The sequence below is a fragment of the Salarias fasciatus genome, chromosome 9, assembly GCF_902148845.1.
Source record: "Salarias fasciatus chromosome 9, fSalaFa1.1, whole genome shotgun sequence".
NCBI lineage: Eukaryota > Metazoa > Chordata > Actinopteri > Blenniiformes > Blenniidae > Salarias > Salarias fasciatus.
In genome coordinates this window covers 2,371,504-2,383,916 of record NC_043753.1, presented here as the reverse complement: position 1 = coordinate 2,383,916, position 12,413 = coordinate 2,371,504, and positions in this window count along the sequence as shown.

Below are 12,413 nucleotides of genomic sequence, written 5' to 3'. Positions count from 1 at the left end.
GCCGGCGCCACGGAGGTCTTTGGCATGTTGGAGGATTGGTATTGAAGCGTAATGGATCTGGACAAAAGACGGCGCAATCTTCTAGTGATTACTGAAAATCTTTGATTTGAGATGTGTGAGGAAAATATCCGAGGCTGATCTCCAGAAGAAACGATTCCTGTCACAAATGATCAGGTGGCGATGAGAGGAGGGGGCCGTCGGCACGCTCTCTCTGTTGTAATGGTAACAAAACTCCATTCATCCATTCATTCGCAAGTCAATACAAGCCGTCATCGTGTTCGACAGCTTCGTCCTTCAAATTGGAAGCAACTGATGGCCGATCGCCTTGCTCAAGGACACGCTGACACGTGGGAGAAGCGGAAGAACGACCTCCTCTGCCTCTTGAGGTCTACTTCACCACGTTTTCCCACTTGGTGCCTGGATTGTGACGTAGCTTCAGCCTCAGCTTAGTGTTTTGTTATCCAGAAAACGACTAACGCGAGGGTTCTGCTCTCAAACAGGAAGAATCTTTCTCAACTTTTTGAGCAACTGGATTTCTTTCTGTTGACAGTCAGAGGCCGTTCCTGTCATGGGGGATGGGGATCCTGAAGAATTTATTGATACTACTACTACTTACTTACTTTAATATTTTTTGTATCACAAAAAAAACATTACAAAAAGATCAATCAAGCTCATTTGAAAAAATCACCTTTAATACCATGGATATGGAGAAGATCACTGAACAACATCTATCTATGAATCTAAACTGTCCATAGAATTTTTTGATCATTTGGGCCACAAAGAGAGAATAAGAAGTTTTATTCTGACAGTGTACCTGTTAGTCTGCATCAACTTCTATTTTAAAAAATGCTTCACTTCCATCAGAACTTTTTTCCTGTGCTTCTGTTCTGTTGTTTAAAACCGGTCCGTGGTGTCAAAACCATTGGGGACCACTGTTATAAAGTACATCTGAACGTCTGTTACCATCAGGGCTCATCAATCATCTGGTATTTAAACATTTTGCGGAGCGGCTCGGGTTTACTACCAGGACTCAGTAACCATCTCTACTTATACCAGCGTTGCTGTCTCACTGGCTGAGGATCACATGTGCAAGTGAGCATTTTCCAAAAGTTGCCTTTTAATCAACTGTTGCTTTTGACCATTATTTCTTCAATACAGACACCTGCCGGTGTGCATGTGGGTCATCTGGGCCCTGACCTTCAGCTGGAACAGAATAAAGCACCAGTGACCCTCACTTGACTGAAATGGCTCCACTTGGATGGATGAATGGATGTTCCACCTACTAAAAGCTTTCATTGAATGAGAAAGTCAATTTCATTAACTTCACCTGTCAGTGGTTGTAATATTCAGCCTGATTAGTGTATAATGGCCCTTCATAAACATTTGCAGGTAGAAGGGAACAAATGAGATGGAACAATGCGCTCTTATCACACGGACCCCATTCAGAGCTTTTACCTTTTGCATATTTTGAGATTTTCTGCGCTTTGGCTTTAATTTATTTGCAGCTGCTGCACAACCGAACGGACCCGCGAGTCCTTGGAGCTGAGGAAGAGGGCAATAAATAACATTATGCAGATAAAGCTGCCTGGACAGCTTTTTAATTCAAGATAAATTTAGATACCGTTGGAACAAATAATGCAAACATGAACAAGCTATGGCCATGTGGAGAAGGAGCCCCCCCCCTTTTTTTATTGCATAAAATTGCCTGATAGCTGAAGCGGAGCTGAAGTGGCTGTTTAACAGTCTGGCTGGGAGACTGGGGCCATCACTCCAGGCTCTGACAGAAGGGGAAGATGACACATTCACTCGCTGTTTAATTTGGATTCACACTGCCTTTTTTTTTTCTTTTCGCTGATTGCCATTTCCAAATGACCATTTGTGTGTGTGTGTGTGTGTGTGTGTGTGGCAGGAAGAGAGAACAGCACACAGCCTCATTTCAACTCCTCATTTTTCAATCATTTACCCCCTCCCCTCCGCCGGCTTCCCGAAAATGGAAACCGCGCACGCCGAGGACACTTCACTTGCTCTTGAAAATATAAAAGTTTGCTCTTTGGTTTGTTTCTTGATCTAATATTCAAGCGGCGCTGGCAGTTGTGCAGCAATGCGGTGAGGAGGTGGGGGCGGAGGGGGTGGGGGCGGGGGGGTGTTGTTGCAGCGGCGGTTCAGAACATTTCAGAAATTTCCTCTTCATACCTTTGGACGTTGAGGAAAAACCAGCGGGCTTATGAGTGAAAGGTTTAAGAGGACAGTGTTTGGCTGATGGATGGGGCGGCTAAATGAAATCTCAGCCCTCTGAATGAGGGGAAAGACGGAGGGCTCAGCTAACTGACAGGCAGCTCAGCGGTGTCTGTAACCCAAAACACATTACAGAGCCATCAGGCTGAGTGACACTTCGGCCCCTCCCTTTTTTTTTACAGGAGCTGCGATGAATGGCAACCCCTTGTTCTCCCCCTCGAAATGACAACCGCAGAATATCAAACGCCAATTAAAGAGGAGACAGGCATGGCGGGAGGAGTGGCATCTAATTCTCATCAGTGTGATAGGTTGGGACGGACGAGGCAAAGAGGGGGGGTAAAAAAAAAAAAACCCTGCAGAGAGAAGGGTCACTTTGAACGCTGATCCGGCCGATTCCGCAGCTCGCAGATATTAAAAGGGAAAGGCCGTCCACAGGTGCTAATAGGAGCCATATTAAAGCTGCTGGGACTAAATCAGAAGTGAAAAGTGCACCGAATCCGGTGACAGACGCCGGCCGGCAGCTCGCTTTGGGCCGTGCGCCGCTGTTTAGCTGCGGCTCCATGAAAGGAGCTTCAGTTTTCATTAAGGAGTTCCGACATTAGGGCCGCGTATCACTTCCTCCCGGGAGGTGGACGACTCACCGTCGCTCGGATGCAGCGTTCTCCATGTGCTCCTCGGGTATTATTTACATAATGTTCCTTGTTAGCGCTCCCTCGCCGACCACGGATGAGAGACCGGAGTTGAGCCGCGAGTCTCGGCTCTGGAAGGAAATGAGTGGAGGTGATTCAAGCCGTCTGGGCGACTTCCTCCGGAGGTGTTCTGGCACGTTCTGTGTGCTAAAGCAGGAAGAGTTTTCTCAGAGAGCTGAATCTTGCAGATGGTTAATTTGGTTTTCTACGGGCATGACTGAGGGGAAAGCTGTGAGAGAGGCTGAAAACGAGCTTGTTGCTCGGGACTCAGATGGCAGGAGCTTCAGTAATGGACCGTTTATCCATCTTGTGTTTCAATGGCACACGCTGGCATTCAGTGGCTTGTAGAGCGTTCTTTTGTACGTATGTCGCTCACAGGACCCCATGAGCCAATGAGAAATCATGATTACATGTGGAATTTTCTGTTGCAAACAAGAAATAATACAACCTCTGACTGTTGTAGTGGGTGAAGTGGGACCCGAGAGCGCAATAGGATCAGTGACCACACCGTTCTCTGGTCCAATTAGAGCCTGAACAGATCAATCTAATCAGACAACACTGTTTACATGACGCAGTTTCAGTCGGATTACTAACAGTTCGTGTAACCAGAGCCAGATGTTTAGCAGCTCTTTCCATAAAAAGTGGGGTCATGTGAAAGCTTCAAATTATGTGTTCGAGTTCAATATGAATGTCAATGCGATTAAATAGCAAATTGAACCAAAGTCGCTGCTCTTCACTAACAAGATGACATCAAGATGAAAGATTTTCCGGGGAGAAAAGTGCAGAAATCGAGGGCGGTATCTCCAATCTGATGATCGGCATGCTGGACCACGGGTGTAATAAATGAGACGGCTGCTTGACTTTGGTATGAGACAAACTGGAGTGCGGACCCTCGTCTTTAATCACGCGTTTCACTCAGCACAGGGTCACAGGAAGGGGGTAAAGTGGGTTAAATGCTTTCTGGAGCTCACACAGTCCTGGAACCAGACTCACACAGATTCTAACCTTCACCCCAAACTTCTGGCGCTACATTTTCCTTCAGCTGATCAAAGGTCGTTAGCGCCGCTTAGAAACCTCAGACACTTTAAGCCCATCTAATTGAAGATTAAAGTACATTCTGTGTAACAAATGAATTTCCATTTCAGACCAAAGCAAAGTAACTTTTTTTTTGAAGATTAATCCGCTCCGTTGCGATTTTAGTTCAAAGCTCAGATAATATGATGTTTTTGATCACTTAGTCAGTACGAAGGCAAGTCAAGAGCAGGAGATTATGGGAGCTGAATAATATTCAGGCTAAAAATTACACTGAAAACAGGCAAAACATGAACAGGTTGGATCAAAATATGGATCAACAATTCACTGTCAAGTGGCTGAAACCTTGCAGTTGTCAAATAGCAATCAAAGTTTTTCATTTTCAAGTGAAAGTGTCTTGAAATGACTTTGTTGTTAGTTTCTGTGGATTTTTTTTTCAATTGAATTGAAAATAGTTGAGTGAGGTGACATTCTGTCACTTTGCATCATTTCTTACAGACAACAGAAATGATATGATGCTGAATTTATTTGTATTTGTGAAAGTTTTTGTAGGCGTGAAAATCTATGCTTCTGATTGTCTTATTGACTCTGGAGCATTAGTGCCACACGTGAAAACACCCACGATTGTGATCTGGCCTGCTGTGAATCCTGGGAGCTCGTTTCCACTTCCTGGAACATGAGTGACGACTCGTTGCGGGGCTGGTTACGGGGCTGTTTGCTGTTAATCATCGGCCTGATTAGCCACTGGCCCCAAGGTCTGCAGCTCGTCTCGTTAAAATTAGAACATAATAGAATATGAATGTGGACGTACACCAAGGCAATTTCCTCTCCCGCTCAGAACAGTGAAAGAGGCATGAATCACGAGCGTGCCGAGAGCAGCCCAAGGCCAGTGTGACACATTCAGCTCATCTGTGAACCACAAGCTGCCGTGAAGCTGTCCCACCTTCAGTTCACTGGGTCGGACGTGTTTCAATTCGATTCAATTTAGCTTTATTTATAAAGTGCCAATTACAACATAGAAAAACACAGAAAACCCAACAGATCCACGTGAGCAAGCATGAGCGACTGTGGAAAGGAAAAACTCTCTTTTAACACGAGTGCCTATTAACATCACTGGATGTGAAACTTTCAAGATGCAGGTGAATTTTAATGCTGTTTCCTGCCTTTGAGTGGCTGCAGGATGGTTCCAGGACCAGATCTGGACGTGACTTTACCTGGAACTAACTGCTTGTTCTCATCCTCTCGCTACTGCTTTTCCAACCTGCTCTTGATTTTTGATCCACCCCAATAAGCAATGTGTTGCTTTAAGGCCTGTTGATGCAACATCTTCAAGTGAAAATGGGAACTTTTGTTGCGTTTCGGGGATCTGTTTACATGGAGTTGGTTTCCATCCCTCTTCTTTAGTATCTCCAGTGCATCTGCTGTCGAGCCTCTGAAGTGTTTTACAGAAATAACAACATGAAGAAGTCTACTTATTCTGAGCTACATTTACAAGAGAGAGAGAAAAAAAAAAACTCAGCATTTTCTGCTCCACTGTGTATTTAGTGCAGTGAGACAGGATGCGGATGTGACAGATGGCGATGTGGCGTGCGCACAGAGAGGCCTGACTAATCTCTCTTTATACATTCACATGCTTTAGGTAGACATGTTCAGGCCCTCGCATCGCAGAAAAAAGAAAACCCAGCTCTAGTGATCATGATCATGACCGTGACCTTCAGGAACCTGCCCCGTGCCTGAATCCTTCTAATTTTCTGCAGCTTCGGCGTGGTGGGAAACTGCGACAGTCGAATCTCCAAAGTGAAATGTAACCAGTGGATGTTCAGATCTTCATCTGGACTGACAAGAAGTAACAGATGGGACTGTGTAAGGCAGGTTTTACTCTCTGTTTTATTAATGAGGCTGCTTTGCACTGACATGCTGTTGCTATCTCGACTATTTCACCAGATGAGTGAAGAGCTGCAGGTTTGAGCAAACAGAGTGTTGTTAAAGGCTTTTTCAAAAGGATTCTTCTGTAGTGAATCAGCGTTTGAGTTGAAATCGAATATCCTTCCTGTTATAAACACTTTTAATGAAGCACAGCTCCAAGTTCCAGTGTTACGCAGATGACATGCCGATCTATGTATCTATGAAGCCAGACAATAAATACCATTCAGAATGTTAAATTTCAAGCTTTAAGGTAAGCTTAGCTGTAATACATTTAAGCTAATTATTATTGTTTCTATCATCCAATGAATCATTATTTTTGAGGGCCTACATTTACCTGAAAATGTGCAAACACTTGCACATGCATCAGAACTGGTGAAACATTTTGGGGGAAAAACCTGTGTGACTATCAAAATGCTTAAAAACAGCACCACCTGCAAAAATTTGGAAGATTCAGCCCCCAAGTCATGTTTCACCTAAGGCTACAGAACTCGATACAGATAGTCAACATGCCAAAACTCACAAAACAGTTTCTCACACCCATATGGAAAACTTAACAGGAAGTCTGCTATTTTGAAAAATATGTCAGATTTTTCAGTCTTAAAATGTGTTCCGTTTTTTTTTGTCATAATGCTAGGATGACCGCAATACAGGATTAATAGGTTTAAAATGTTCTATATTCCATCGTCTTCAGTTATTTTCAATACTACTTTATTTTATCTCATGTTGAGTTCCTTTTTCTTTCTGGTTATTTTTGTTGATTTCTTTCACTGCTGGTTGATTGCCTCAAATGAAAAATTCTCTTGAAGTTTCATGACCACTTAAAACTAGTCTTTACAGTAATGACTTGGGGACTATAGTATGTAATGACAATGAGAGTGTGGCTTTTAACTCTGAACAGTCTGCCAACAAAGTAGAATGGTGCAGTTCCAGTTCCATCCATTCAGTCATTTCCTATTCATTCCTCTTTACTGTTTGGAGTCCTGGTCGGGGCATTTCTGCGAGTTTGCAGGTTTTCCATAATGGTGCGTTGTCACGGGGTGGGCCGGAGGCTCAGGCACAGAAAGCAAGCAAGATGTAAAGTTAAAATAACATTCTAATGGAAATAAAGTCTTTGAATCAACAAATCAGGAACTTCGTCCAAGGTGCTGTGAGTTTGGTTTCTTCAGAACAGATCTTCAGGACCAAAAATCCTCTTGCTCAGGGCATTCAACAGAACTTATTTCTTAGTGGGGCCATGGGAAGGTGGGCAGTCGGCGCTGGGAAGCAGAAGGGAGCCGGGGATGCTGGCTGGAGGAGATCAGACTCGAGGCAGAGAAGAACAGAGTAAACAACAGCGACAAAACTGACAGACGACACACCTCTCAACTAACGGTTGTCATATCACGGTCCAGCGTCGAAGTGGAGTTTGAAGTCTCCTTAAGTAGAGCTGCTTCTCATCAGGGGAACGAGCCCCATCCCGGCACCACGGCTGAAACAAATCTGCAACCATCAGCCAGCTCCCTGCTTCTGCACACAGCCTGGCTCCGCCCACCTGAAACCAAAACAGAAAAAAACACAAGACCACAGACCCCACTGTGGCAGAGCATGACATGCATTCTTGTCCTCGAGCGCTTTAAGGCCCTGTGGGCACCGTAGCACTGCAGGACAGAGCCTGAGCAACTCCAGGAAGTTTCATTTTCACCGTTTTGGTTCCAGACGGGAAGTGGTTTTCAAAAAGTTCCATTTTCAGTGACTCCAAGGATTCTTCCCACATCGATGGACGCCCAAAACACAACGACGGCTTTGCGTTTTCACTTGAAATCGTTGCCGTGCCAACGGGCCCTCGGATTTCAGTCTCACCGCGTGAGCAGATCAGATTGATCAGAGCTCCATCAGGCCTGCTTCATGAGAGGCAGAAATAACAAGAACTGGGACACTTGAAGCAGCAGCGTTGCCAGATTGAGGCTGATTGAGTTGTGACTCTCCAGGCAGAAGTTGTTGCCTCCGCTGACTAATTTATGGAATCTTGTTAAATTATCCTCATTGCCACTCCGCTGAGTGATTTAGACGGAAAGAGAGCTTACATAACTCATCGTCAATCACAGGAAAAAGTACTCAACCTCGGGCCAGCCATGAAATTGTTGGCCAAATGCTTGCCAAAATACTTTTTTGGCAGTTTTTCAGGGAACTGATAAAAGTGTATTTGCAGCTATATTGATTTTGAAGATTTTCAGAATGTAATTTGAAGTGAATGTTGGCACGACCGGAATACATAAGGAGGGTGAGTCATGTTTCAAAATACAGTGAAAAGTGATGTCTTGAACTGCTTTGACTGCTCTTAACCCTGGAAACCACTGTGTGTTGGCTCACTCTCACATTTTTAATAAAAGCAAGGCTAATCTGAGGCGACATCAGTTTGGATGTGGCACTTTGTCTCCTGTATTGTGCGGGAGCACTGAGGGTTTCGGTTGGAGCCGGAAGGACAGCATTTCATGTCCAACAAACTTTGAGGGACCCTGGGGGATCTGGGGATCGCATGAACTCCAATGTGACTGAGGCTTTCACTTCAGCAGCTTTCTCAGAAAAGCTAACAAATCAGATGAAACTCTATGCCGACATCAACATTCATTGTTTCTACTGCAAATGCATATGTAGAGAATAAAAGGAAACTACCCAGTTTACAAGAAAACTTTGGTTGCATTTTGACTGTCCGTTTACATGACAACGGTGCTCAGAAACACTGAAAATGCAACTTTTTGAAAACAGTCCAGCTTCAACTTCGTCTCTGTAGAAATAAAGGAAAATACAACTTTTAGAAAGCACTTTGATTTGGTAGTTTTAGAGTTGACAGTCACTGTATGTTTGGATGTCTGTGTTAATGTTTATAGCATACTGTTCTCTGTACACGTGTGTTTCATTGCAAAACACAGTCAACTGCCGGTCCATTCCGTCAGTTTTGCTGCTACTGACGTGTTTGTTTATTTGAAGTCATGTCGTGATTGTAAGACTTGATCTGTTTCACTAATATCATGCAGGTCATGATCATGATCATGTCTTTTCAGTTGACCAATTTCCCTTCATGCTTATTGGACATTTCAACTGCAATACCACCTCAAGTTGTGCTTGAAGCAGATGTTTAATCAGCCAGTCGTGAAGCAGAAGCCTGGTAAACTCATGCATGTAGACATGATGGAGGTGAAACCATGTGAAGCTAATGGCTTAAGTGACTTTCGACATGATGCACGAGGGGCTGATTTCAGGAGTTCAGAAGCTGCAAATGAACTAATCTTCACAGAGGTTAGAGTTTCCAGGTAATCCAGTCAGTGGTGTCGACTTCAGGCTGAGAATGTGCTGATAGGAGGAGAAGAGCCAGGCTCATTCAAACTGATGGATTCAAAAGTACACAGACGAGCATGTAGCAGCTGAATACAGCATGTGCAGCAACAATGGTAAAAAAATATGATGCGGCTCGACCACGTCGTTGGAATTTCATGTAAACAGTTTAAAAGCGTGGATCCCTCCTGGCCTTTATCTAACGTTTATCGTTGCTTTGAGAGTTTTGGGGAGATTTCTTTACATGGTGCTGCTACCTATGTTTACCCTTCTTCACCCTCAGAGTTCCAGCCTTTTAATGCTATTTTCAGTGTGGACTCACAAGGCCTCCGACTGGTTTCCTGTCACTAATGTAGAAATGCCTGAAATTATCCACACAGACGATCACAGTGTTACAGAAAACCTTTGAGGTGTGAGGAGATTCTCGTCATGCCAACACTGCCCGCAAATCTGTTGCAGCCACATGATTTAAATATCAAATTAATTTTTTCTGCACCTCACTGAGCAGTTCTTACAGTTCTAAAGGTAAAGGGAGTACAGCCTGGTAATAGCAGGGCGTAATTAATAAAGTGTGTGTGAGTGCTCACACCTGCTCAGGCAGTGAGGCCCCGTCGCCAGATGTTCATTTATATGTGGAAACAAATTATGTTCTTCAAGGAAATTTCACTTTATAGTAGAATAAAAGGCCTGTTCTGTAGGTAGAAGACAAAGACCACAGCATCTCAAGACCAGGACGTGAGGGGGGTGAGGCCAAGACAAGACTAAGACTCTGAGGGACCTAGACCAGTCAAGAACAAGACCAGAGCATCCCAAGACCAAGACAAGTCCAAGATTTAAATGGGCTTAGATTAAGGCAAGATCAAGATGAGAGTACTCCAAGACTGAGACTTGTGAGGGACGAGGCCAAGACAAGACTAAGACTCTGAGGAGCCAAGACCAAGTCAAGTTCAAGACCAGAGCATCCCATGATCAAGCCAAGACCAAGACTTTTAAGGGGATAAGACCAAGACAAGACTCAAACTGTAAAGCCTTAGAGTCTTAGCCTGTCTTGGTCTTGGAGAATCTAAAGGACCGAGACGAGACCAAGAGCAGAGTATACCAAGACAAACACAAGACTAAGACTTTGAGGGTGCGAAACACATCCAAAGCATACCAAAACCAAGACCTTAAAAATGTGGTCTTAAGATTGGTTTCAAGCACTACAACACTAGTAGTGAGAGTTAATTTCTGAGAATTAGTATTAATTATTTCAGAATTCAGGATTTGTGTCTCTTCTCCCAGTATCTGATGGACTACCATGATGGGATAGAACGTGTGTGGCTCAGTCCTTCTTCCTCTGGATTCTTTCATCATTGATAAAGACCAAAAATCTCTGCACCTCGTCGTTGAACCTTGGTGTTGGTCACAACTGGGAGGTTTTAAAAGATGGCGGCGTGTATTTTTGTCATTGAGTAGTAGTAGTACAGTCCTTCACTGACATTACTGCTAAGTCGACCAGGAACTGAAGTAACAGGAAGCAGGTACTTCACGTCATGCTAGAAATCAAGAAGACTCAAGGTGAACGGGCACCAGTGGAAGTGTCCATTCGTCCCTCTCCTCATACCTACTTTAATAAGTGGCGGTAATCTGTAGCATCGGTACAAAGCAAGGTAGCAAATCAGATACACTTCCAAGACATTTTCTCAGAACTTCTTTTGTTTTTTGATCATTCTTGACAATATGTCCTCATTCTTATGCTCGGCCCACTAGATAAGCTCTTGCTGTTCATGTTGTCAGTTTTGCACACTGCCACAAACACAAATGACGCACAGTCGCAAAGTTAGAACAGATTTCAGTGTTCTCTTTTTTTTCCAATCCCAGCAGAATGACGGCACGTAATTGTACATGCTATAAAACATAAGACTGAAAGCAGGCCGCCGGTAGAAGATTCATTACCAGCACAGACAGGATGAGACGGCCGCTCTGTGAAAATAATTGAACCGAGCAAAAGTCAAGCTGCTGGTGGTAAAGGGAGGAAAAAAAGACATGCAAAATATGATTGCATTAGTTGCAGGGCAGAATATCAATCGCCTTGGACTTTAATTTAATAAGTCACTAATTGAGTTACTGTCCAACTTTTCGGAGCCTGCTTTGTCTGACGGACCCAGCAGTGGAGCTCGTCCCTGCCTGGATGGCCTGGATGCTGGAGCAGCTTCCCTCTTCCTCCTCCTCCTCCTCCTCCTCCTCCTCCTCCTCATGATGACAGCAGCAGCGGCAGAGATAAGAGCCGAGCGGGACTCGGGCCGGACTGGCTGTCATTTCCCAGAGCTGGAAGCTGCAGGCGAAGGCCACATCAGACGGCGGTTTGCTCCGTCGCAGGACGCGTCGCGCCTAATGAGCCACAACCAGATGGAAACAGATCATTAATGCCGAACTGCCGTTTGAGTCTCGGGGGATAATAACTGGTGCGAGACGCTGTGCGGTCCGTGATGGCCGTGTGATGTACCACTTGTCTCCTGACCGGGGTCACCGGCTCATTTTCTTCCCCAAGAGTTCACCGAGTTGGTTTCTCGACACGAACGCTCGTTCGGGGGTTGAAAACAAAACGCAAAGAAAAGCTTCGGACCGACAATCATTTCTCCACTCAGGTACTTTCCGCCTGCTGTGCGGTCGGAGGGAAACGGCACAGTAAACAGCGGGGAGGATTGATTTGATCTCCGCTGATGAGGGGAGAGCGTGAACGGTCTCTACAGGCTGTGGTTTTGACATTTGACCCCGAGACGTTCGAGAGGAGGACTGAGAGTGTTTTTTCCTCCTGACTGCAGGAGATCCCCAGAGTCCGTCAAACGCTCTGATCCCACACACTTTTATTTTAAATTTCTTGATATTGTTGTCAAGCCGCCCACTTGAAAATATTCTCCGCTTCACAAATCAAACCCTGCATAAAATCTATATGCAATAACATAAATAACATTAAGTCCCAAACAGCGCTTGCTGGGCTGATTTCCAGCAGATAGTACTCTATCCAGGAGACAGAAAATAATGGTTAGCCGATGTCTGATTCAGGGGATGCTGTTTCAACTGAGCTGCTGGGAAAATATATGCTGCGTCTGTCTTTAAAGAACTAATCTAAGCTGGAACTTTTGAAAAACTTACTTATAAAGTAAAGGGGAAACCTCAGTTTGTTAAAGGTGCAATAAGTAAGAAATTTACTGTAAAAATAATTAAAAATGTTCCCGT